The 25801-nt window shown below is 58.3% G+C and overlaps 1 protein-coding gene across 4 annotated transcripts in view; it reads right to left on the bottom strand.

The window, feature by feature from the left end:
• CXXC5 (CXXC finger protein 5) overlaps positions 1-16757 on the bottom strand; it is a 34670-nt gene extending 17913 nt beyond the window's left edge. Inside the window, exon 1 of one of the 4 annotated variants that reach the window (XM_026508118.4) lies at positions 16216-16757. The gene's annotated coding sequence lies outside the window, so the exon portion shown is untranslated. Of the gene's footprint in view, positions 1-16052; positions 16145-16215 lie in introns of those variants that run through there. The other 3 variants (XM_048221018.2, XM_026508116.4, XM_048221017.2) reach the window with 3 other exon arrangements.
• Between the last annotated feature and the right edge of the window lie 9044 nt (positions 16758-25801).

Here is a 25801-nt window from a genome sequence, read left to right as displayed (position 1 = left end):
AGGGAGACTCATGCCTGCCCAGCTCATCCTGCTGCCCCCATCCCCCACCCCATGCCCCCAAACCATGGTGGGTCTTGGCAGGGCCCAGGAGCAGCACAGGCACTGCGAGGCTGAGAAGGCCGCGGCTGCGGCGTTCTAATTTCCCAAAGGGGCTGAGATTAATTAGCTCACACACAGGCGCAGAGAGGGAGAGGAGAGTGGGAACGGGGCGGGTAGCATCAGGCGAGGAACTGGCTGGTGCCCCTCCCTGCCCGTCCGCCAGGCAGGCAGGCAGGCAGGCGGCCTTGACAGCCTGGGTGCTCTGAAGGTCAGTGGCCAAGCCGGCTGAGCCAGCAGACTGGCGCTGTCTCCTTCCCAGAATCCCTGAGGACCGAGGTTGGGGGGGACAGCAACCAAGAGGACAGCACAGTGTATGTGGGGGTTCCACTGTCACCACCATCAACAGAGTCTGTGCCAGGTGCTCTGTCCACGCTATCTTGTTTTATTCCCACAGTAGCCCAAAGAGGTAAGCCCATGGTCCACCCATCTCACAGATGAGGACACTGAGGCTCAGCGCTGAGTGGGGCAGTTAAGTGTGGATGGGGGAGGTGTGACTAAAATCCAGGCTGGCCCAACTCTAGAGCCTGCCCTGCTCCCCCTGAATCCCATGGCCAGCGTGAGGGCTGCAGGAACCCTGTGCATGGGGGACCTGGGAACACCAGGTGAAGGCATGTGGGTGTGTGTCTGACTAACTTATCTCTCCCCCAAAGAGCATGCATGGCAGACTCTGGGTGATTTCACAGATGCAGAAACTGAGACTAGAAAGGGGAAGTGACTTGCCACACAGCCCAGAACCCTAAACGCAGAGTCTGCCCCTCCATTTGAGGCTAGTACCACTTTCCAGACACAAACCTGACTCAGTGACCTCTAGTGAGCCCTGACCTGGGGCCACACTGTGCCTGGTGCTGTCTTTGGCTAACTGGCACACTGACGGGGGGGGGGGGGCAGGGGTCACTGCTGTGGCTGCCCCTGTGTATAGAGGAAGATATCGCCAGCTCAAGGGCACTTTCTCAGCTAGTCTGTGCAGGGCTCCCTAGAGGGGAAAGGAGCCCCTAGGAAGGTGGGAGGTTGGGGGATGGGGAAGTGTAGGACCTTGACCAGGCCCCCAAGCGGCTCCCACAAGCCTAGCAATTGCATTTCCCAGAACTTATCTGCAAGGTGATCCCCAAACCCTGAGGAGTATCAATCTACTCGCCGGTGCACCCTCTGGCCCCTACCCCACCCCCAATGCATCAGGCTCACCCTTCCCAGGCCTAAGGAGCCAGCAGTCCCAAGGGCCTTGGGTCCAAACCTGGGGCGTGCCCTGAGACAGCAGAGGTCCCCAGGACAGTCAGGGGCTGGGCACAGGTGGGGAGGAGGCTGGCCCAACTAGGAACAGTACTCATCAAGTGATCATGGAGGATGGGTAGAACCCCCATCCTCCGCCCTGAGGCACAGGTTCAGGTCATGAAAGGGTCCAAGTGGGCTTTAGAATGAGGGTTCCTCTGTAGTAGCCCCCAGCCTAGGTGACCAAGGAGAAGTTGCTTGACCTTGCCAAGCCCATTCCATGGTCTGTGAAATGCACACGATGACAGCCCCACCCTCGCCACGGTCCTAGAGAGGACAGAAGCTCTCAGTGCAGGGCAGCATACAAAAGGTACTCAACACATGATGGCTGTTATTATTATTTTTACTGCCATCATCAGCCAGCAAAAGAATGGCAAGGACAGTTCAAGCCAGGAGTGCCAGGTAACCTAGGTTGTGGCCCTGGTTTTGTCACTGTTTGCCTTTGTGTCTGAGCCAATCCCTGTGCTTCGGTTTCCCCAGCCCCGTGGGGGGCACTCCTCCCCCGCCCTCTTATCTGCAGGAACATAGGGAGACCAGCACTCAGTAGAGGTCTGAAGTCTGCAAGGAGGGCAGCACTCAGCTGTCCAGGCTTGCACTGCATTTCTGGCCACAGGAAGAACCCACCTATACCCCCTGCCAACCTTTCCTCCCGCCTCCCAGGCCCCACACCGCCTGCTCTATGTCAGCACTTCCATCTCCGATGGTCCCAACCGGCCTTTCACACAGGTGTGTGCCAAGCCCCTCACCACACTGCAAAGAACCCATCTGGCCCCTGTAAGTCCCTGCTGAGTCTAACTTGTGGCCTTGCTGTGTACTGAGGGGCTGGGGAATCGAGAATGCCTGGGATCTAAAGCTGGCTCTGTTTCCTCCCATGTTGTAAAGCCCCCAGGAATGTCCAGACACCCAAGGACTCCACATTCCTCTCCCTGGAGCCAACCCATTCCCATGCTTCCCCCTCCCTGTGGCCCCAACGGCAGCCTCTTCACCCCCCCACCTCAGCATTTCCCATCTGAAAACAGCCCTAAAGAAGGCTAAATCCAAGACAGTCTAATTAAGGAGTCCGTATTGTGGGGTACCACTCCCAGGAAAATGCCAGCTTTGCAGAGCAGTCAGGTCGGGAGGAGGTCGGACTCACCTGGAGATCCAGGTGTGACACAGTGAGAACCACATCCCATCACCTACTTCAAGTCCTGCAGCTCTGAGACACGGAGATAAGGCTCATACCCATTTTATAGGTGGCAAAAGTGAGGTCAGAGCAGCCCGTGATTGCAAAGTAAGCAGTGACCAAGTCGAGTTTGGAGCCTAGGCCTGTCCAACTCCGGGCTCCAAGGCTCAGAGGACATCCAGTCCTCCTGACTGACCACTGCTGTTTGTTTACTTCAGGGTGCCTGGGCCCCTCTCCCCTCCCTGACCACTGTCTAGGCCTTTATGAGGCAGATATGCGTGGCCAGGAGGTGGGAGCTAGCCTGGGCCTGAGTCCTTAACAGTCACCTGCCCCTTAAACCTCCCTGGGCTCTATCAATCCTGTAGACCCAGAATGATCTGGAGTCTGGGTGTTGGGTGGCTGTGTCTAAAGCCCTTCATGACCATGAAGTCAGACCCATCAGACTCAATTCTCTCACCTGAAAACTGGTGTTTTTTCAGTGTATGAAAAAGAGATATGCTCCCAGTTCTGCCCAGTCCAGGGGAGACAAGCCCCAGACCCACTGAGCAGAAGCTTACAGGCTCCCTGAGGGCATCCCTGCAACCCAGCAGCCCAGCTCCTTGTATTCAGCTCTTCTCTGTACCCATTTTGCAGGCTGGTAGACTAAGAGCCAGGAACTATGTCTGAATTCTAAGTCTCAGGGTACTGGCTGCAAGGTGGGGGAGATAATGAGAGACCTGGGAGCCAAGGGAACTGAGGAAAGCAGATGCCAGGGTGAGCAGGCAGGCTCCTGGGGAACAGCCCACTAGGTAAAGGGGGTCCCTTCTACAATTTCCAGCACCCCCCAATCTCCCATGGAACCAGCCCCCTGAGTGGGGGCAGCAGCTGGCCACTTGGCACTCCCAGGAAAATTGATTTTCCACAGCTTTTCTTTTCCAGGTCTTTCCCCTTCCTGGCTCCTCTGCACCTCTCCCCCATTTACCCTCAACCCGCTCTGCCCAGGTCAGAGTTCCCCATCCTGGAGGGCAGGGTGGGTTTAACACTGCCAAGCCTGAGACTTGGGCCTCCTTCCCCAGAGAAAGCTAAGCCAGCCCGGGGAATGGCAGAAAACACCTCCCTTCCCGCACGCCCCTTACGGAAGCCAGCTGACTCTCCATGGCCAAGGATCAGGCCTCTTCTGTGTGACCCCAAAGGGGGGATATGGGTACGTGGAGCCCCAACTGTGTCGTGTGTGTGCGCGCGTGTGTGTGGGGCTGACTAAATATAGTCCCCCCCACCCCACCAGGCTCCGTGGTGTCAGTGTTCCGGGCCCAATCCTACGGAACCGTGTGGTTGTGGGCTGGGGCCGAGGACAACGGCTTTACTGCAGCAGTGTCTGGGGTCCTCCCGGAGTACGGCACGCCCACACGTGACTATGCAGGTCCACTTGCCTACGTGTGTGCCGGCGTGTGTGCGTGCCAGAGCCTGGGAGCGGGAGCAGGAGCGCGCTTCCGGGGTGTCCACAGCTTCTGTGAGCAGGCCCGCGCTGGGTGTCGGCTGGGTGTGCTGGGTTGTGTGCAACTACGTGCGCTCAGTGGACGTGTCTGTCCCAAGCGTGTGCCCCGGGGTGTGCCGTGTGGGGAGTGCGTGAGTGCACTCTGCCTGCCAGGCCGCAGGGCCTCGTGGGGCTGCTAGGGATGGGGTGACTCACGTCTCCTGAGCTCATCCTGCCGCCTGCCCGCCCAGCTCACCCTGCTCTGCTGGGCTCATGGCCGCCAGCGCAAGAGCGCGGAGGGGGGGTGTAAGGTAGGGGGAGGCGCAGGCAGACACGGCAGGGAGGCCGGCTTGATAAATAACCTGCTGCTTCCCCAGGCCTTGGAGAAGGGGAGGCTGCAACACGGGGAGCAGGGGGGAGCGGCTGGGGGGGGGGGGAAGGCAGCCCCGGCCCCCATGGCTCCGGCTGCCCTGGCCCCCACAGCCCAGGCTGCGGCTCCGGTTCCTGTTTCATCGAAACCTGAGCTGGGAAAAGCCTATCGGGTCATCTTGCCTGTCCCGCCGGCCGCCAGGCCCAGGCAAGCTGCCCCTCAGGGGACAAGCCCGCAGCTTGGCCGCCCAGCCAGTGGGTGGGTGGGTGGGGGGAGGATATTTCTGTCCAGACTAAATGCAGCTTCAGGCCTCTGTCTGCCCCCCCACTAACAGCTGCTCCCAGGGGCCCCCTGGCTCTGCAGGGCTGACTAAATATAGTCCCCCCCACCCCAGCAAACCCCCAAAGTTCACCTCTTCCCACTGGCCCCACCCACATGAGGGCAGGGAGAAGGCTGGGGAGCCCACTGTGTGATCTTAGGCCAGTGTATCCCCCTCTCTGGGCTCTCAGATAGGAAACATCAAGCGTTACTCAGCTCTAGGCCTTAACGTGCCTAACAGGTACTGCTGGACCGCAGACCACAAAGGTGACTAAACTGGGGTCTCTGTCCAGGGAAATAAGGGGCAAGGTCCCCTCCTCCAAGTGATTCCAACCTGCTTCAGTGAAAGAATGGCTGGGGGGGGCTCCCCAGCACCCCAAGTACCTGCAGGCTTATAAACATGGCCCCCTCCACCCAGGCTGTTCCTTGCCCAGACTGGGCAATACCAGGCTCCTCCAATCTGCCCCAGCCGGACCCTGGCCAGGAAACAAGTTGTGCCAGGCTTGGGGGGCGGGGGGGACACAGGAGCATGACAGCTGCTATTTCCTGGAGGCCACAGTCGGGCACAACCCGGATTCCTGCCTGGCTCCACACTCCACCAGACAGCCTCTCCCGGGCTCCAGTCCTCAACATGGCACCCCCTTCCCCGGCGTCAGCACCCTATCAGACCCCAGCCAGGGTCACAGTCTCACTGTACTGGTACAGGCAGGAAGACGGTGCCAGATGTACCTTCTGGTTTGGGCTGGGGAGAATGGTGGTCTCTGCAGGGTTCAACAGGCGGGGGAGACAGCCCCACCTTCCCTCCTCCTGCCTGCCTGCCCACCCGGCTGCTTCCCCCAGCCCCACACGCACCAAATTCCCCACATGCCTGTCTGTCTCTGACAGCTCGCGCAAATACTTGGCTGCACGGGCACCCGCTGTTCTGAGCCCGCTGCGCCTCCTCCCCTGCCTTCCCCGGGGGGCTCTGCAGACGCAGCCAGGGATGGGAGGGGGCCAGAGCCAAGAAGCTTGGTGGGCAGTGGGGGGGGTAGGGAGGGGAGCGAAGGCAGGGAGCACCAGTCTCGATTCCAAAGTGCCACCCCCGGCCCCCAAGCCTGGGGTACTGAGGGACCTGGGAGGCCACTGTGAGCCCGTCCTGGCTGGGCGGCAGCTGCCGACACCCCCACTGCCCCCCGGAACCTCCCAGGAGGACCTTCCGGAGGCCTCCCACTCGCCCCAGCCGATGAAACAGCATCTGCCACCCCCGCGGCGGCAGCTCGGGACAGGGCGGAGGGCACCACGAGGCCCCTGGGGAAGGCTTTGAAATCTGGACTATGGCCCGGCCCCTCCTGGCAGCCCTGGCCTCCCACCACAGGCCCAGCCTTAGAGCATGGTGGGGGGTGCGTTCCAGCCCTCCCGCAGTGCGAGGGGCACACCCGCCCAGCTGCCAGGCCTGGGACATCTCCACTCGGACTGGCTGGGGGACTTTGTTTGCCCCCAACTACCCTCCTTCCTGCTCTGCCTTGCCTCCCTCCCAGGAGACGAGTGGAGGAAACACTTCCTGAGAATGGCTGGGATTTTCCGCTGGACACTGCCTTGCTGGCAGGCTCCTTATCTCCCCCCACCTCATTCCTTCGCCCAGAGCCACCCCTGCAACTAAATCACACTCCTACCCCGTGTCTGCGGCCAAAGAGACCCCCTCCCTGCCCCACCGCTCTGCTACTTGCCGAGGCATCGCTAGTATCCCCACCACGCAGCGCATATCCAGGCAGAGCTGACCCTGAATGAGACCTCAGGGAGAAACACCCTCCATTTTGCAGATGGGTATACTGAGGTCAAGAGAGAGCCCGGTGACCTAGGCCTCCCATCCAGGGCTCTTCCTTTGACCACCACCACACTTTTCTGCCCCAAGAACCCATTCAGCAGCCCCAGACTACTGGAGGCATTAGGGTAACTCCAAGCAGAACTGCTCAGTGCTTTGGGTCCAAATGCCCAGCTGGCAATCCCAGGCTAGCCTCCCGACATTCTCAAAGCCTCATGGGGGTCCTGAAAAGAACCCCAAATGTATTGCCTTTGTGACACTAAACTTTGGGGTAGAGCCTCCTCTCCCCATTGCACAGATGGGGCTGCTGAGGCCCCCAAGGGAGGGGGGAGCTGCAGGCGGCCATGAATCAGAGGGGGAGCTGGGAAGCCGCCCGGCCCTGCCGGCTGTCGCTGGAAGCAACAGCCGGCATTTCCTCCTCACACTGGTGCCTCGGGAAGCGTGGGCAGCAGGCGGGTGGGCAGCGGGTGGGTGGGCACTGCCGTGAGGACCCCTCCTGTGCCTACAGGCCAGCCGTATCCCCTTGCTCCCTGACTGGGCCCACATAGCCCACTCCCCATGCCAGCCAGCTCTCCAAAGCAGGGCGGACCAGAGGCAGAACTGGGTTTCTGTCTCAGGTATATACTCATGTCACTTGAGGGCACCCCAGGGAAGCCCCTCCTCTCAGATCCTCAATGTCCCCTAGCGTCAAACAAGATTGAAACATGACCATTCACGCTTTCTTTGCAGTAAAACTCATGGTTCTGTGATTCTAGAATCCCAACACGACAAGAATCCTGAAAAGAATCCCTCTGCTCCAAGCATTCTGATTCTAAATTCCTGTGACTAAAAATTCTAGGCCACCAAGATCTTAACACTCCTAGGAAGAAAGGGGGCCAAGCCCACTCTCACCTGGAGCCATGGGCCCAGCTAACCAATTCCCGGAGGGCAGGCCACCCCCTTGCGGCACACACGGCCACTGATGCTGCAGATGTCAGGAAGCCCAGCCCTTGCCAGAACAAGAGCGGGTAGCTAGGGGTTTGTGAACCTGCACCTCCACCCTGCAGCTCGGAGGGAGGACGGGCGTCAGGTCAGGGCTGGTCTCCCTGCTTCTCAGGTTCCAAGCCAAGCTCCACGCTTCATCTTCCTGTCTTCACCACCCACTGCTTCCTCTTTCCCACCGCGGTCCCTCACCTCTCAGGCTCCCAGGCCAATCCCAGGCCAGGCCAGCTGACAGCCAGCCAGGACAAAGGCTCTCAAGCCCATTTGACAGACGGAAAAACTGAGGTCCTGGGAGGAGACAGGACCTGCTCAAGGGCTAGGTCCCAGCAGCCTATTGGTCTCTGGCCGCATGTCTCAGCCCCGCCCCCACCTCACTTATCGGAATTCTCTGCAGGCACAGGGTATCTCCACATACCAGTCGGATCACCAACACAAGCACATCTCCTCCTCGACTGTCTCCTGAGCTCATTCCCACAGAATCATCTGCTCATTCATTCATTCATTCCCTCATTCATCCAACTGGCCAATCAGCCCACCCCCCACGCCCAACCACATGCCAGGCCCCTCGCCAGGGAGATGAGGGCCTCAAGGAGAGAGCAAAGGCTTCTAGTCGGCACACAGAGGAGTGCCCGCTGTGTGCCAGGCAGCACGGAAGGTGCCAGAAACAAGCGGACCAGCCTTGGCTGTTCTCATGGTGCTCCCAGCCCGTCAAGGGCTCTACCAGGACCCAATCCCACGTGGCAAGTCCTGGGGCAAGTTACACACTCTCCAGCCTCGGTTTCCTCATCTGTCTACGGGGATACTAAGAGCAGCCAGTCACTGAGCTACTGCTGTGGGGATTTAACGGAAGTGAAGGCTCGAAAGCCACTAACGTAGTGCCTGCCCCAGTCAGGCTTTAGGATGTTGGCCGTTGCCATCACCATTGTGACAACACATTATTATTATTATAGTAATAACTGGAGGACAGCAATTGATTAGAGCAGCAGCTAAAGCTCTTCAAACACTTAGCTGGTGCCAGACACTGGGGTACAGGAAGGACTCACTGCCACATCCCACTGCAAGGCTGGCAAGGAGCGGGCTCAGCAAACCCTATAAGCATCTGATGAATGAGGGAATCAATGACAGGAGGCATGGCCCTGCCTCTAAGGAAGGCACCACCCAGCATGTGTGCGTGTGTTGCACACGTATGTCCACGCACTTAGGTGTGCACACGTATGTCCGTGTGAGGAACCTGGGAGGTCCAGCAGACGGCAAGTTACGTGGAAGGGGGAGAGGAGTGCAGGGAACACAGCTGCTCAAGGCTACCCCAGGCCCCCCCACCCCTGCCAGCAGAGCTGAGCACAGAGCTGAGGGGACTGTGGCAAGAGCAGGGACCAGGCCTGGCGGGGAGAGCCCCGGAAAGATGCTTTGCATAGTTCTGGCCACCAGATTACAGGCCTAGGCTAGGCCCCTGGGTGGGGGGTGGGGGGCTGCCAGGTGCTGCCCCATAGGAATCAGGCCCTAGCGCCCGCACTTTATGCCTGTAGTGGCATGGGACATGGGTGTTCCTGCCGGCAGGCCAGGCAAGTCCAAGGAGGTCAGAAGAGGTCACAGGGAAGGGGGGAGTGGTGGGCTCCAGGGCTACGTGGGGTCTGCTGGACAGGGGAGGGTGGGTACAGGGCTCCCCCAGGGCCACCGGGCAGGCCTGGCTCTGCCCTGCTGGGGCCGGCAGCTGGAGGGGAGTAAATATAGCGCGGGGCGTCCCGGCCACATTCCTGGGAGGCCAGCACGGCCCGCCTGCCCGCTGCTCTAGGCAGAGCGCGGCAGCCAGGGCCCAGAACTGCCACTGCCCTCTTCCCAAACAAACAGAAAAATAAATAAAACCAGCTCTCACGCCCAGCACAGCTAGGGGGAGGGGGCAGGAAGGGGTGGACAGGGGAGCGAGCAGACAGACCAGTTGCCACGGTTTCTGTTCCGCTGAGAAGGAGGAGGCCAACAAAAGAGGAAAATGGAGGAAAAGGGCAGGGAAATGGTCAGAGATGTCAGAAAAGGGGAGACGATGTGTAGGAGAGAAGGAAGGTGTAAGAAGGAGACTTGTGGGGGAGGCAGGTCAGGAGGGACAGAGGAGGTGTTAGGGCCAGTGGGGGAAGGCAGAGGCAGCCTCTGGGGGTCAGTAATTCAGCAATTCGGCGACAGGGATGCCCCAAGGGGGGGCGGCGGAAAGACAAAGGGGGCTAGGGCAGGGGGCTGGCTCCACGGACCATGAAATATTAAAGAGCCTAGGCCAATGAGTGACAGAGGTCACAGAAATAAGGAGACTAGCCAGGGAGCTACCGGGACCCTGAAGCAGAGGGCTCCTCACTCCCCACCCCCAGCCCATCCCTCTCCACCACCACCAGCAGAGCCAGTCTCCCCAACTCTCCTGCTGTGGCTCCTTTCTGTCTTTCCATCCAAAGGGAACAGGCTGAGGGTGGGAGGGGCCGTGGGGATTAGTGATGGCGGGGGACCTTTGCGGTTCCCTCTTCTCTCTGGCTGATCTGTGTGCAGTCGGCCTTCCAGAGCTGCCAGCTACCCTAGCAAGAAGGCCAGGAGGCCTGTCAGCACAGCCGCTGCCACGGTGCCTCCTGGGGAAGGAGGGGGTAGACATCCAGCTTCCCCTTTACAGAAAAAATCAGCCAAGCCACCACTTTCCACAGAGACCAGCGGGGAGGGAAGTCCATGCCTCACAGCTCAGCTGAGCCAGCGAGTAAACGCGCGAGCAAGCCAGCAGGTCATCCCCTAGCCCTCCTACCCCACCCAGGCCCCGTTACCAGCCTCATGACCTTGGCCAGTCCCCTCGTCCCTGAGCCTGTGTCTCTGCCAGCCCCACACCACCCTAGGCTTGGTGTGAGGAAAGGAAAAAGAGGGCAAGCGGTATGCTGAAAACCTGCTAGGGCAGGCAGCTGGGGCCAAGCATCTGCCTGTGGACAGCCCTCCCTTGTGTCCTGTGAGGTCAGGCCTCTCATCAGCCCCATTCTACAGATGGGGAAGAGAAACCCAGAGAGGCAAAGTGATGTGCCCAACATCACACACCTGGTAAGGAGCAGAATGGAGACAGAAAGGCTAAGGGTGAGTCACATACTCTTTTCTTCCTCTCCACTGGGGGTATGAAGTCCTCGTCACCACAGAAGACAACTTCTATTGCATGCTGTGGGTCAGCCACTGGTGCTGGGCACTAAACAACCATCCCTGTGTCCACCTGAAAATGGCTTTGTGAGACAGGCATTCTTATTATCCCATTTCAGGGATAAGGAAACTGAGGATCAGAGAGACAACTCACCCAAAGTCATACATATATCCAATTAGACAGTGGCATGGCCAGGATTTGTAGCCAGGTCTGGCTCCAGAGTCGGTGTTCAAACATACTCGTCTGGGTGAGGTCAAGGGAGGGAGTTAAGAGGACCCAGTAGACAAGAGCTCGGTGGTCCTACTGACCCCCAGAACACACCACATTAGAAGGTCAGAAACGAGGTTACAAGTGCTGTGCCAGGGGCTGACCAGCAACTGCTCTGGAAAGAGAACATGAGCAGAGCCTGTGGGAACCCGGGGTGAGGGCACGGCCTCAGAGCCTGGCACAGAGCGATCTCCCTGGTCTTACCTAGAGCCCATGTACCAGACAACGCAAGCCCCTCCCCCAGCATGGGGATACTGAGGCTGGTCCAAAGAAGGCCGCGTCCTGTTGGTCCCCAGGGTTCCAACCTGCACCCCAGGGCCAGTGTGCCAGCAACTAATCACACCCCTGTAAGAGCCCCCAGTGCTGGCGGAAGGGGGGCAGGATCCCCTCCCTCTCTCCCAGGCCCTGCGAGCCCAGAGGGAGGCCAGCATCAGAGGCAGGAAATGAAGAAGAATTTGCGATCTAATTGAGCTGGCGGGGGATTAGGCGGCAGAATGCAATTACAGGGGCTGGAGCGGGGCCAGGGGCACTGACACCCCAAGATGTGGCCTGGCCCAGGTGACTGGGCCTAGCCGGTCTCCGGCAAAAGACACCCTACTGTGAAGGGAAGGTCAGGTAGGCAAGGACTGGGGCCAGACGGCTCTTCCGGACATAGGAGACTGTAGGGTTCCAGCTCCACGTCACACCCAGAAGCAAGAAGTTTTCCCGGGATTCTCCCCCAGGGAACAGCCCTGTGGACTCTCACATGGGGAGCAGGCGGATAGAACACACGTAGAACATACACTCTCACAGGCTCTGCTCACGCATGTACACACACGTGTTCATGCTCCCAGAAAAGCACCACATACCCACGTCCACTGGTATGGGGACAGACTCCCACCCTGCAGACACACAGCTCTGGCCCTTTGCTGCCACCGGCTCCACCAAAGGGGGGAAAAAACAAAACGGAACAAAAAAAATACACCCATGACCTTAAAATCCTTTTATTCCCATAATCACAGGCTGCCATCGCCGTGGATACGCGCTGTCACCCCGGCCCCAGCCTGTCTCCCTCCACAGCTTCCAAAACTCCCAGCAGGCAGGCAGACGGGGAGGCTGCCCAGTTACTGCCAGGGAGGGCAGAGGAGGGGAAGGACAGGGTGGGAGAGGTTCAACGCTACACACACACACACACTCAGGGCCTCAACCAGAGAGGGAGACTCAGACAGCCAGGCAGACACAGAGAGAAAGAAAGAGGAACACCGACACCAGCCACGGAAGACACACACAGACCACTCACTGCCCGCACAGCTCAGATAGGCCCACTCCCAGATTCACTCACCACTTTCCCAATTCAGACACAGAACTCAGGGAGTCAGACTCGCCCAGATTTACAGGAATACACAAATCACACAGATATACACAAATCACGAGTGCCCACTCCAAAATTCTAAGCACACACAACTCTGAATATGCACGTTCCCAGGTTCACAAGGATAGACCCAACTTTCAGATACTCAGATTCACAAACACACAAGTACAGAGGCAGTGCGGACCCACACAACTCCTGGCTCCACAGATCCACGTGCCCTGATGCAAATCCACACAGGCGCAGACTCCCACCCCGCAAGACAGACAGACAGACAGACACACATTCAACACACAGATTCAGACAGGACATGCCCCGAGTCATGAGCACACATACCACCTAGCTTCCCACATCCCAGACCAACAGCCTAGACCCACACAGCCTCATCTAGCAGCTGACCCTGCCTGGGGCTTCAGGGGGCAGGTGGACTGGGTGGGGGATTCCTGCGTCTTTGAGGGGGCCAGCCCCTTCTCATTGCCTGTAGCCTGGGAGGTGGGCTCAGAGTTGGGGGGAATGAAGGGGAAAGTAAGAGAAAGAAAAAAAAAAAAACTTGAGTGGGATATTCTTGTTGGGCAGTAGCGCGTGAGTAACTGGGGAGGCTTTTTGTGGTCTGGTGAGTTCCAGCTATGAGTGAGAGTTTAACTATTAATACACTTAATCAAGGACACTTCACACACAGGCACACATACACAGGCTAGGACAGCACCAGGTGGTGGGGATCAGGGAGGGAGAGCACCAGAATAAAGGGGGGAAGCCCCAATTCAGGCCCCAGGGGGTGGAGAAAGAGGGAGGAGCGTCTACCCTGGGCCTGCCTCCAGAGCAGGGGCAGAATCGGTGATTCATTTCAGCAGCCCCAGAAAGGTGGGGCTTGACACACAGTAGGTGCTCAAAAAAATACACACTGGGGCAATGAATGATTAAGTTACTTACATATAAAGAATAGACAGTAACGATAACAGTGATAACAATAAGTGAGTGCTGCCCCATCCGTGGCCAATAAGGCCATGTTCCAGAGCACCATGACTGGGGAGTTAGTCCTGCCTTAATGGTCACCCCACAAGACAGCGGGCTCTAGGAAAGCAGGCCTGGGTCTGGCTCATCCGTACACCCCCTCATTCCTCCACCCTATTCTGCATCCTAAAAAGTCAGCTGACCTCAGCCCAGCCCACACCCCTACCCCCCAGAGAGACCCCCATTTCCATTCCACTCTCCCATAAATAACCAGGTAGGGCCCTAAAGAAGGTGGGGTATTTAATTCCCAGAGACTTGGTTCTTTATCCAGATACAGCCCTGCTGGCCACACTCCTGTAAGCCTCAGTTTCATACTTGCCAAATGGGTAGAAGGCAGGCAAAAAGCTGAAAGAGGCATGGGGGGGGGGCGGCTCACAGTGGGAGCCCATGGAACAGAGGCCTGGGCTGGCCTGGGCCCTGGATGCAGAATCCTCTCCTCCTTCTCCCTTCCCCCACCCGGCCCAGCCCAGCCGGGTGGACATTCCAGGCCTCACGTGATAAAGACGAGGCCGCTGGCCCACGGGTAAGTCAACAGGCTCTGTCGGGGGAGAGATAGGAGGCCCAGGCCAGGGTCACCTGCTGAGCCGGGAAAACAGCCGGGCCCAAATACACACATAAATAAGGCGCCAACGGACAGCCAGCCAGCCAAGGGTCTGTCTTCTGCAGAGGAACCTCTGCCCCCACCTTGGAAAGGGAGGCGGCTTGGGAAAGGGAGCCACAAGGCTGGCTAGGGGCTTCCCTGGGAGAGCCCCAGCTCGTGCCAAGATGAGGTGGGGGTGCTTCTACCAAGCTCCCCAGGGCTGACTGAGAACTCAGAGGCCAACCTCTCCTCAGCTGTTCCCACTCCTTCCCAGGACAAAAATCACCCCCTCACCCTCCTCCCCAAGGAGAGAACGATTTCCGTTCTGGGAGGGGGGTGACAGCTGCAGAGCGGGCCACTACCCCCGCCCCCCCCCCCAGCTCTTGCCGGAGTCTCATCCAGGGAAACTGCTAAATCAACACGACACAGTAGTAGGTAGCACCGACCTCAGTCTCCCCTCATCGCTCTCAAAAGGGGGTTGGGGAAAAGACTTCGAGTACCAGTTCCTCGGTTTCCTGCGGCAGTTGGGACCCAGGATACGGGGTCTTTCGGGAGGGGGCTCACGTCAAGCTCAGGCCCGTACGACCCGTAAAAACGTCTAATTTAAACGCTCTCAGTTGCACGGAAGGACACCCCCGCCCCCGCGGGCCGGGGCAGCTGAGGTGGCGCCGGGCGTTCAAATAGCGCTCCGAACAAGTCCGCAGCGACCGCGCACGCAGCCCCCGCCAGGCGGCCCCAGCGGAAAACTTGAAAGGGACTCTGTTTGCCAGCCGCCCGGGGCGGCTCCGGCGGGGGCGAGGGCCGAACGATCACACAAGCCCCCCTCCCCAGCGCTTCCTGAGCAAACGCGGAGGGGGGGCGCTGGGCCCACCACAAAACCGAGGACTCCGAACAGCGCCCGCCGCTCAGGGAAAGGCGGAGGTCAAGAGGCTGGCTCGCCGGATCCCGGTTCAGCTCGCCCCCAACACGAAGATGCGACTCGAAGACCACCCAGGATCCAGGGGGCAAAGTAGGGCGCGGCTGCCAGCCCTTCAGACCCCCGTCTCAGTTGAAGGAGGAAGGTGGGGGTCTTTCCGGATCAGTCCCTACAGAACCCCCCAAATCTGCTGCTGCCTCCTTGCAGCCCATGGCACCAGCCCAACTCCGCGCACCCCTTCCGAGCGGGGGGGGGAGCTATCTTGCTCCCTCATTGGGTGCTTCAGCTCTTCTGACAGGTCCCGGAGACAGCCCCCCATTTAAAAACTGGGGTCACTCACTTTCTGTCGACCCTACAAATAAACAAAGCCAGGCGCACCCCGCGCTCCCCGCCGGAAAGCAGCCCATTCCGGGAGAGGACAACTTCCCCCAGCAAGAAAATTAACACATTCTTCTCGCGGCGGTTCAGCCCCTCGCTCTAGGGAAGCAAAGGGGAGGGGGGCTTGGGGCCGAACTTCATGGGTAAATTTGGGGCCAGAACAGCGAGGCAGGCGCCTGGGACACCCGCCTCCCACACTCCGCAGCTAAAGGAACACCCCCATTCTCCCTCCCTGGCTTTGCACGCTGCTTGGCCACGCGGGGCTCGGGAGACAGACTGAAAGACTCCCCAAGGCTGGGGAAGACGGGAAAGAGAGGCCGCGGGGAGCGGAGGTGGTGGTGGGGGGTGATACTTTGACGGAAAAAAAAAAAAAAAAAGAAAAAAAAAAAGGTCAAACTTGATCAGCCCGCCAGGCACCCCGCGGGCAGCGGGGGCGAGGAACCGGAGGGAAAATGTAGAAGTGGCCGCCGCCCCCTCCAACTGGAGGGGGGAGACTCAGCCACGCGTGGTCCAGGGCAGCAGTTACCGTAGCCCCCAAAACACAGGGCTGCGAGGGGTCTGACGGGGGGAGTGTGCGCCGCAGATCTCCAATCAGCCGCCCCCGCAGGCTGAGCGCCCGCCCAACACCGAGAGGTGAGGACCCGGGCTCCCGCCGCCCCAGCGCCCTCAAGCTCGAGTACTTGGGGAGGAGACGATAACCCGCAGGGAGAACCTCGGCCCCAACGCACGGCGCCCAACCCGCAGTCCCCGACCCTAAAACCCCTCTTTTTGTCTGTACTCAGTGATCTGCGACCGAGCCGACTGCGGCTTGGGGAGGCTTGGGTATAGCAGCGGCCACCGAGCGATCACAGGCGCTAGGGCTCCCAGGCTCCAGGGCTCCGTGGCTCCGGCTGCGGGCGCCCCCCGCCCCTCCCAAACACGGACCCCTCCTTCCCCGTCCCCGGCTCTCCGCACCTGAACTTCGGGGGAGCCCGCGCCGCCAAACTTTCCGCCGACTTGCAGCGAACTCCGGCCCCGGCCGCGCACCCGGCCCCGGGGGAGGAGAGGGAGGTAGGCGGGGAAGGGGAGGGGGCCGGCCTCCGGGGGGGTCGGGGGAGGGCCGTGGCCCGACACCTACCGGCTCTCAGAGTCGTCCAAGCCGCCACGGCCGCCGCCGCCGCCGCCGCGAGACCGAGGGGGAGGGGTGGGGCGGGGAGCTGCGCTCCGCTCTGGGCACCACCGCCGCGGTGCGCTCCGCTCCAGCCGCGCCGCCCGCCGTGCCCGGGTCCGGAGCCGGAGTCACGCCGCCGCGGCTGGCCCGAGGCGGGGAGGGGGGGGAGCCTGCAGCACCTGCCCCTCCTCCCCCTCCCCGCGGCCCAAATTAAAAAACAACAAAAAGCAACTAATCACCCCCGAGCGAAGCGCGGCGCGGCGGGCGGAGGGCGCAGCTTGAGGCGTCCGGACTCAGCAGGCGGCGCGCATGGCTGGGCGCGGGCTGGGCAGGGCTGGGACGCGGGGCCCGGCTTCGGGGGGCAAGGTTCGGCCGATCTACTCGCTCGGCTCGGGCGCCTGCTCTCGCCGCCGACGCCGCCGCCGCCTCTGCTGCCGCCAGTGCCGCCGCCTCTACATCCCCGCTCAGGCTCCGCCGCCTCTGCCGCCGCCGCCGCGCGCCCGCCCGGGCAGGAGCTCTGAACGCTGCCCGGGGGCTGCCGGCAAAACCCGGACCGGACTCCACGCTCCCTCCTCCTCCTCCCCCCCCCCTCCACCTCAGCTCCCCTCCCTCCTCCCTCCGCCTCCCTCCCAGCGCAGCTCTGGCCACTTGGACGCCGCAGGCTCTGAGGCCGGAGCCGCAGCCACTGCGCCTCGAGCTCCCCGCGCTCTGACGAGGTCGGCCGAGGCTCAGTTCCCCTAGCGCGCCCCGTCTTCATCTCTTTTCTCCGCAACTTTACAAAAAATAAGAGGACCTTCCCTATTTTGTGAGGGATGCACGGGCTTGGCAACCTACCTTACGGGGAAACCCGCCGTCCCTCTGGCCCCTCTCTTCGGCGGGCCGGAAGCGACAGGGACCAGTAGGGAGGGTTTGGCCGCGCCCCTCAGCTCAGGTGCGCGAAGGGCCTGGAGCTCCTAGCCTAGGGCACTTGGAGCGACACTGGGTTCAAAGACCCCACCCTTCCCGTAGCGCTTTCCGGGACTCAGTGGGCTCTAGTTCCCCGGGAGACAAGGGGTGGAGATTCCTGTCCCCATTTTACAGAGGAGAAAACCGATCTGAGAAAGGACAGTTTGTCTCCTACACCAGCCCCAGCCCCAGCCCTGACTCTTGGGGCTAAGGTAACTACGTTGTGGCTCCCTGAGACCCTGGCCTACAAACTCGGAGCCTGAAACAGTGCCTGGCACAAAGCAGTACTCAATAGAAACTGGTTGGAAGAGAACAAAAGCCCAGTGGGTACAGATTTGTGCCCGAATATCCTTGCCCTCACTCCATGCTCCCTCCATCTGCCCAGCTTGGGCTAATCCTCAAGCTGCAGATGTCTTCTCTTCACCTCAGGGACTCTGAGAGCAAGCCCTGGGCTCATATAATCCCAAACTGCAGATAATCCCAAAGTGGGAAGTTTCTCTGAATCTGGAATTTGTAGGGTGGGTTTATGTTTCCTCCAGGCAGAAAAAAAAGACCAGAGACCCTAATGGGGGAGGGGCAGGGCGGTTGGGGAAGTCTGTCTAGAGTTAAATGTACAGCCCCAAATCCACTGCGGCCCAGATAACAGGGAGTTAACTGCCTCTACCCGGTGCCTCCAGCCACAGGCACAGCCTTGGTAGGAGAACCGAAACCAGCTCCCACCTCACTGCTTCCTCTCCTCCTCTATGTGGCCAGCCTGTCGCCAAGGCTGAAGAGGGCCTTGGGGCCTGGGTCTTCCGGGAGCAGCCACTGGTGCCCATTCTCCAAGCATTCTAAATTTGGCCTTGGGACCTTGACCCAGCCAGGCATAGGGGAGTTAGGGAGGTGTCAAGGGGCAGAGTTCATCTGAAATGTGTTGTTTCTCTACCCATCCTGGCCTCCCAAGCCACAGGGAGTGACCCCACTCCAGGCATCATGGACACTATTCCCTTCCACAAATGCTGAGAAGCGTCCTCCCTTAACTAAATGCCAAGAATGGCTCCAAAGGGTGGTGATTAACCCTTCCTCTCTTGTCCTCTCCACTCCTCTCCCCTCTTCTCTCCAACACCCTTCCTCAAAGCCACCCCAAACATACCATGTGACTAAAAGCAAGGTACTTGCTATGGGAACCCGGTTTTAAGACAACTGAACACTTCCAGATTATCACCCCTGAACCGCTTAAAGATAGATATTCTGGGCCCCACCCTGAGTGTCAGGTACTGTATTGGGCACGGGCCATATAAAGATAAAGGAGGCAGGGTCCCATGTCTAGATGCTCCAGGATCTGCAAGTACTTAGCCCTCCTCTACCTACCTTTCTGGAAAAGCTGAGCACTGCCTGTGAGGGGAGACCTATTTCCCAGGAGTTAGCAGCAGGTCTCAGAGGAGTAGAAGCAAAGAAATGAAACTCAATCCTGCAGTGCTCTTACAGTCTAGGGTCAGTGCAGAATCAGGTTCTGCACACCCCAAAAAAGCTTCATGCTGGGATTCATGGGGGAGAGTGGGTAGTAGCTCCACCTAAGGGAATTACTATTAATTATCCACTTTTTTTTTTTTAAGACCTCTGCAACCGCACCCCCACCCCCACCTCCCAAAGTCAGGAGGGCAAAGGCCAAGGGGCTGCAGGCCACAATGAAGATGAGCCAGATGATCCCAATGGTGACTTTCTCAGGCAAGGGGTATTGGCATATGCCAGGCCCAGTTTAGAGGTTGGATCTTAGAGCCTTCCCCTTCTCCTAGAAATTAAGAACTGCAGGGAGACTCAGACCCTCACCAATTCAACTCTGGTTAGGAGCCAGAAAGGAGAGGGGCAGAATTGTCCATATGGAGAATACAACATGAATAGGAAACATCACAAGCCATCCACATAGAACTCTCCCCATAACAAATGAGACAAGTGGGGGTACCGGAAGGACTGCTGGGAGGTCTCTGGCCTTGGGGGAGATCATCTGCACCCCAGACCCTTTCCACAAGAACTGAAGCCACCCTGGTTCACTATTCTCTTCTCTCTCGTTGCCCCCAAAGAGGAATATTTAGGTTTCACAATGTTACTCAACCAATCATCTTAGCTTCAGCTATCCAATTTCTTAAGTCTCCAGCACCTTGAGGGGAGACAGGAGCCCTGAACCCACCTTCCGTATCAGTCCAGGACCCTGGGAACTGCTCCCCTGGATCTTGGTTATAATGCCTCTACCTGGTGTGTATGAAGCCCTACCCTGAGCAGGGCATCAGGCTACACAGCTTAGGTACATTATTAGCTCATTTAATCCTTGCATCAGTGTCAGCGGTAGTATCCTCCCCACTTGTCAGATGAGGAAACTTGCATGAGACTGGCACCAGAGTTGTTCTCCTGACCCCTGAGGAGATTGGCCTTCCTAGTGAAGCTTCTGGCACACAAATTTGCCCTGGGATTCCCCTCCGTCCCTTCCTGTAGTGAATTCTCAGAACCCAGAAGGCTCTGCCCAAGCCCCTTCCCCAGCACAGCCTGGCTTCCCTTATCAGCCCGACTCCTGCCTGCAAACCCTGGGCTCCACTGACCAACACCACCCAACACCGGTGGTTCCCCTCAGACCCCCCAAAACTCTTGTTCAACTTTCCATGGCTGCATGTACCGTTCCCTCCGGCCCGAGGGTCTTAATCAAGCTTATCTCAGAACTCCTCACTGAAGACCAAGAGCATGTGTTACCTCCCACTTCTTTCACTTCCACTCCCCAGCCTCAGTTTGGCCCGTATTCACAGGGCTGCCACTAGCCTTTGCAAGTAAAAAAAATACCCTCTTTCGGCAGATGTAGGTACACCCTTTTTTTAAATTTTTTTCCGCAATCTCCACACCCAACATGGGGCTCGAACTGGCAACCCGGCAATCAAGAGTCCCATGGTCCACTGAGCCAGCCAGCTGCCCCCTGGAGGTACACCCTTTTGGTAGCAGATCATGGACTGTCTTTCCGTGTCCCTAGCTCTCTCTGCCAGGTGCGTTCTTGCAGTGCCTGAGCAGAACAACTGTACTCTGTGGCCTGGCTTTGGGGCCCCTCCTCTGTCCCCTCCTATGGCCACGTGACTACACTGCAGAGAAATAGTTTTTATTTGCTCCTTTGTCTCCTTGTCCCCCCACTACCACCACCCACCCATGAAAACTCCTGAGTGAAAGGGAGACTCTCCTATCTGCCCTGCACCTAAACCCAGGCATGGAGTTCGTACCAGCAAGAACCACCGTAGCCCGCATCTTTCTGAGCACTTCCTCTGCGTGCCCCACAGCACTAACTGCTTTCTGGCCATATGCTTATTTAATCCTCAGGCTCAGGCACCTGCTTAAAGTTACAAAGTAGCAAAAGTTGGATTTAAACCCATGCCTTGTCTGAGTTATCTGCCTTTGCTAGGACTGTCGTTTATCAACTAGTGATGGTCATTTATTAAACATCCAATAACTGGGAAGCGGCTGCACGGGGAGGGGTGTAGGGGTTAGGGTCTCCAATAAACACGGCCAATCCGGAGGCTGGTCTAATGTCTATCCTTCTTTGGGCCCTGCTTCCCTCACTTGTATCAAAGAAGATGGGAGCAAGGGCATTTGGAGCCCTATCTCAGGGCAGGGTACAGGATAATCTTCAGTGCGGTCACACTGAATTGTGACCTCGACCAAAATCCCAGGGCAGGACTCGGGGTGCAGACATGGGCAGGGGAAGAAAGAGGCTTAACTGCTCAGACACAGTTCCAGGCCTTTAGGGTCTCAGCCCTCATGTGCTGACTATTGGCCCGTAGGTCCTGCCACCATGACCCTTGAAGGAACACGAGAGGTGTGAAACTAAAAAGAAGTTTCAGAAAAGCCAGGTCTATCTCTTAGGCGGCCAAGGGCCACTCATCCCTGAGAAGTCAGTTTGGTGACCCCAGCTGGGACCTAAGCTGTATAAGGGCAAGAAGGGAGGAGGGGATTGGGGGGGGGCGTAACTCCACTCACAGAACAAAATAATTCTGGGGTGAAGTTGATAGGGAGCAGAGACCAGGCCAACACACACACTCACACTGTATTTTCCCTTACCATAGACTTGCAAACATGTTACGCACACGCCAGACAACCAGACATAGGCCCATTCTCTGCCAGGTGCAGGGAACTCAGCCTGTGCGGAGGGAAGAAAGGGAGTGGAGACAGTTTGGGGAACATCAGGCCTCTGAGAGTAGCCCTGGACTTCTCTAGGCACATTCATGGTTCAACTGTCTCTACTATGGGAGTGTGACCACGGGCTAGAGCTCCCAGAGGCCAAAGCTATGGCTCCATGCACCCTCCCCACCCCATCAGAAGAGGGAGGGACCAGAAGGTAACTGAATGGGGCCTTGTTGGAGGGAAGGGCAGAGAGTCCTAAACCTGGAGGCCCTACACGGAGTCCAAAGGAAGGGGTGCCCTTGGCGTCCAGAAGCCAGCCTGGCCTGAAAATGCTCTACCAAAGACCTGCAGGCTAGGGTGGGGTGGTATGGGGAAGCCCTGCTAGAGGTGGGGGGTGGGGCTCACAGACCTGGCCCTAAAAGCAAAGCAGGGTCATAAGTGCCCCTTACACTGGGACTTCTGAAAACAGGACCTAGCTCAGACCAGAGGACCCCACCCACCAACTTCTACTCTGCCTTCGCCTTCAGACTCCAGAGAATGGGGTGCTCAGGCAGTGCCTGGGGGTGGGCCTGGGATGAACTCCTCTTTGAACTGGCGGGACTGGTTCTGTGTCTAGCCGCCTGGGCAGTCACGGGTTGCCTGCCGGGCCGGGAGGAGGGAGGCCTCAGGAAGGGGCCCCTTGTAAATCGTTAACTCCCAGAGCCACAGCCACTGCTGCCCGGTCTGGTCCCCTCAGTCGTGACTCTGGTTCTCAGAGAACCTACCCCAGGCCAGAAGTCAGAGGTGAGAGGTCAGAGCCAGAGGTCCCAGCACCTGGGGAAGTCCCTCCCCCAACTATCCGGGCGGTGGTGTGGGGGGGGGGGGTGTCAAGGAGGGTGTCTGTGGGGAGGCCCTTCTTTCAAAGTTCAGAAAGTCTCACCATTGTTTGCCCTCCAGCCTTCCTGCTGCAGTCCTGACCTTTGCCTCTTAGGGAAGAGAGTCAGGAGCTCTGGGTGGGCCTCCTGGGGCAGCCCCTGGGCAAGTCCCAACCTCACCAGACCCTTATTCTCCTCAGGGAGGTAATTATGCTAGTCCCACCCACTCCACCTCAAGGAGTGTCACCAGGACTAGATAATGAATGGGTTGAGGAAAAGAACTAGATATTGTTCAGAACTGGGATAGGACCCTCAGCACTGTTCCAATCCTGCTTACTGATGCTGGGGTCCCCCAAGGGAAATAATAAAGGCTGCCTCTCTGGAGGCATTGTGCTTGGTTATCCGTTTAGTAATCACATTCCCATTTTGCAAATAAGGAAACTGAGGCTGTGAGAGGGGACTTACCCAAGCTGTGGTAGCCGTACAGGAACAGGGCCAGGATTTGAACTAGCTCCGTGCTCTCAAACTGAACCCTTGAAGGGTTCTCTGTCTCCTCAAATCCCTAAGCTACAGGTGAAGAGACAACCTTAAGGCAGAATGGGCTGGACACTCCTCCCCAGTGAAACAATGGGGGTTGTGTGCTGATTTGGGCAGGTAGGGGAGTGTATGTGGGCAGGAGACTGGCAGTGCCCCCATCACCTCTCTGTGAGCCCCTCCTGCAGCTGCCCCTCAGGCCACATACCCCCCAGGTGCTACCACAGGGGAGACTTAGCTGTTTGTTATACACGCACCCCCCCCCCCCCAAGAATTCTCCTGCTCAGACAGGCTAATGAGGGAGGATTGATGGTAATACCACCCTTTTCGCTAAGGAGGAGTCTCTGAAGCCTGGGAGATGGAGACCAAAAAAATAAAAAATAAAAATCAACTTTTAATCGAGATTGCAGATTCAGAAAAGATTCATAAGTGAAATGATTCCCTGAGGAAATATAAAAAGTTACTTACGGCACGGCTAAATTGGGCATGCTTCAATCAGGGGCTGTTGAGAAATCATTAAGATATACAAGACTTTTTTAGACATATGTGAGCTCCATTAGTAGGGCTGGCCATTGCTCCAGTTAGAGGGGACTGGGCCCTGAGCTAACTGGCCTCCTGTGTCACTTCCTCCAGCTCGAACCCACAGCTGGGGAAGGGAAAGTGGGGAGAAATCCTACCTGCCAGGCCCCAGGGGCCACTGCTCAGAGGTGGTCAGTGCCCCCAGGAGCCCAGAAACTCTAGCAAGGGAGAGTGGAGCAGAAAGGATTCTGGTTAGATCGGACTTTTCATTGTTTGAAGTAGCTTTTCCCCCTTTCCAATAGCATTATGTGGTGCGGCAGGGCTGGAACTACCTACTTCTTTTGAAAAACTAAAAAAGGGACTCCCCCTTCTTATCTCCTGACCCCTTCCTGTTCCCTGGGTCAGCCTGAGGAAGTAGACACCCTGCTCGGACCAGAATGCCCTCTCAGACTTGTGTCTGAGGGCTCTCTGCCTTGAGGGAGGGGACAAGTCATTCTGTTTGGTCCCTCTCTCCAGGGAACACTGGGGGAGTAAACTGGCCCTGGGAGTTTTCAAGGATAATCATTAGCTTTTGAGAGGACATTTCCCCCTCCCTATTGTATCCATCTCCATTTCTCCAGTGGAAGGCTTATCTTAAGTCTAACCCTCCTCTCTTACAGCCCTTGGGGATCTTTGTGCCCCTTGCTTTCCTTGTCCTAGGTCTTCCAGGGTGAGGCTAGGACATCCGTGAAATGTGGAGGGTCTCTGTTGAATACTGATCACCCCTCTCCCCTTCTGTGTATTCCCAGGGGGCCAGGACTCCTGGGACTTGGGACAGGGTCTGGCTTTACTCCTCTCCATGCTCTGTCAAGGGCCTGGTCCCTAGTTGGTGATAAATAAATGTTTTTTGAGGAGGAGGGAGGGCATCAGAATTCAGCTGGGACGATCTGTCCCCTGGGGTTAGGTGTAGAGGAGAAAGGAGACAGGCCACAGACTGGTCAGGACTGTAGTGGCAGTGCCTGGACCCCTCTTCTTAGGCCCATCTACCTGTGTAGTCCTGTCTTCCATCGTATCATCAAGAAAGGCAAGAAACCCGAGCTGGATCGTGGTGGCCACGCTGCCTTGTGGGTGACCCGAACCCGATCCTGGCCAGGCCGAGGCGCTATTTTAAACCCCAGCCCCAAGCTGCCACCTCAGCCCGCCTGGCTCATCTCTGGTTACAAAGGCACTGCCCCCCTCCCAGCCACTTCCTCCTCCCCACTCCGGGACCCCCTAGGCTGGTGTTGGGTTCAATGTGCCTTGGGGAAACCTTGCTCTCTGCGGGCCTTGGTTTGTCACTGGCACCAAGGCCTCTCTCCATCCCCTCTGCCCAGCCCACTTAGGCACCCTCTTCTACCCACACAAGGACCCAGGTGACTTGTATTCTGAATGAAATTTTCCCCACAGATAAGGGTTCTCTTCTCTGGGAATAAGGGCACACGCTGGCCAGAGAACCCAAAATGTTGGGCCCAGAGCATGCAGTTCAGGATAGGGCAGATGCTATAGGAGAAAAGGAAGTAGGTTAGACAGAAGTAGGGACTTCCCAGCAGTGAGACTGTGCACCAGAGAACTTTCCCTCACCTCAATGCCTGTCTGCCTGCCTGCCTGTGAAGGAAGAAGATAACTCCAGAGGCAGCCCCCTCCCCAGTTGTCTGGCTCTAGGGCCTGTGGGTTGGGAGACTCAGGCACCATTTAGCCAGCCCACAGAGCCTTCCTCCCTCCCTCCCTTTCCTGGAGGGGCCAGCTCGGCACTCAGGTGGACCAGCTGTCAGCTGGCTGGGCCCGCTGGACTTGTGTCCACAATCCTCCTACTCCAGGCAGTAGCCCCCACTGGCTCTGAGGCCTGCCAGCCCCACCCCCAGCCCAATACCAGCCTACAAGGAGGCAGCAGAGACATTGCCAGGACACCAAGGGAAAGGAAGGGAGGAGGCTGCTCATCCATACTGGCTCCCCCCATCTCAAACTGGCCGGACAGAAGGCTGCCCAGGCAGCCTGAGTACCCCCCATGACCGCACCCGCTCCCCCGCCCCCATGCTGTGTAGTCTCAGCAGTGAGGTGTTGGCATGAAGCCTGGCGCAGCTGAGCAGTGACGCCAACAGCCCTGCCATCTCAGGCAAGCATGGTTCCCTCCAACCTGGCAGTTAGGGCCATGGAGGGGGGAGGGTGTCTCCCACCCTCCTGGGCCTGAGACAGCTGGGGACAAAGCCGTGTTGGAAACCTCCCCTCCCACTATTGCAGAGGCTCTCTGGCATCCCCATGGGTCTTGGCCACCCCTTCCAACCTAGGGGGCTGGTCCTGAGGTTAGACCAGTGGTTCTCAACTAGGGCTGATTCTGCCTCCCAGGGGACACTGGACAATGTCTGGAGACATTTTTGGTTGTCACAACCACTGCTACAAGCATTTAATGGGCAGAGACCAGGGATGCTGCTAAACATCCCACGATGTATGGCACAAAGAATTAAATGGCCCAAAATGTCCAGAGTGCTGAGGTTGAGAAACCCTGGAAAGACCTTCCCCAACTAATCTGGGAGCCTGGTAGGAGGCAGGAGTCA

The sequence above is a fragment of the Ursus arctos genome, unplaced genomic scaffold, assembly GCF_023065955.2.
Source record: "Ursus arctos isolate Adak ecotype North America unplaced genomic scaffold, UrsArc2.0 scaffold_5, whole genome shotgun sequence".
In the NCBI taxonomy this organism is placed as follows: domain Eukaryota; kingdom Metazoa; phylum Chordata; class Mammalia; order Carnivora; family Ursidae; genus Ursus; species Ursus arctos.
The sequence above is the reverse complement of the archived record's forward strand: the minus strand, read 5'-3'. Positions and strand labels throughout refer to the sequence as shown.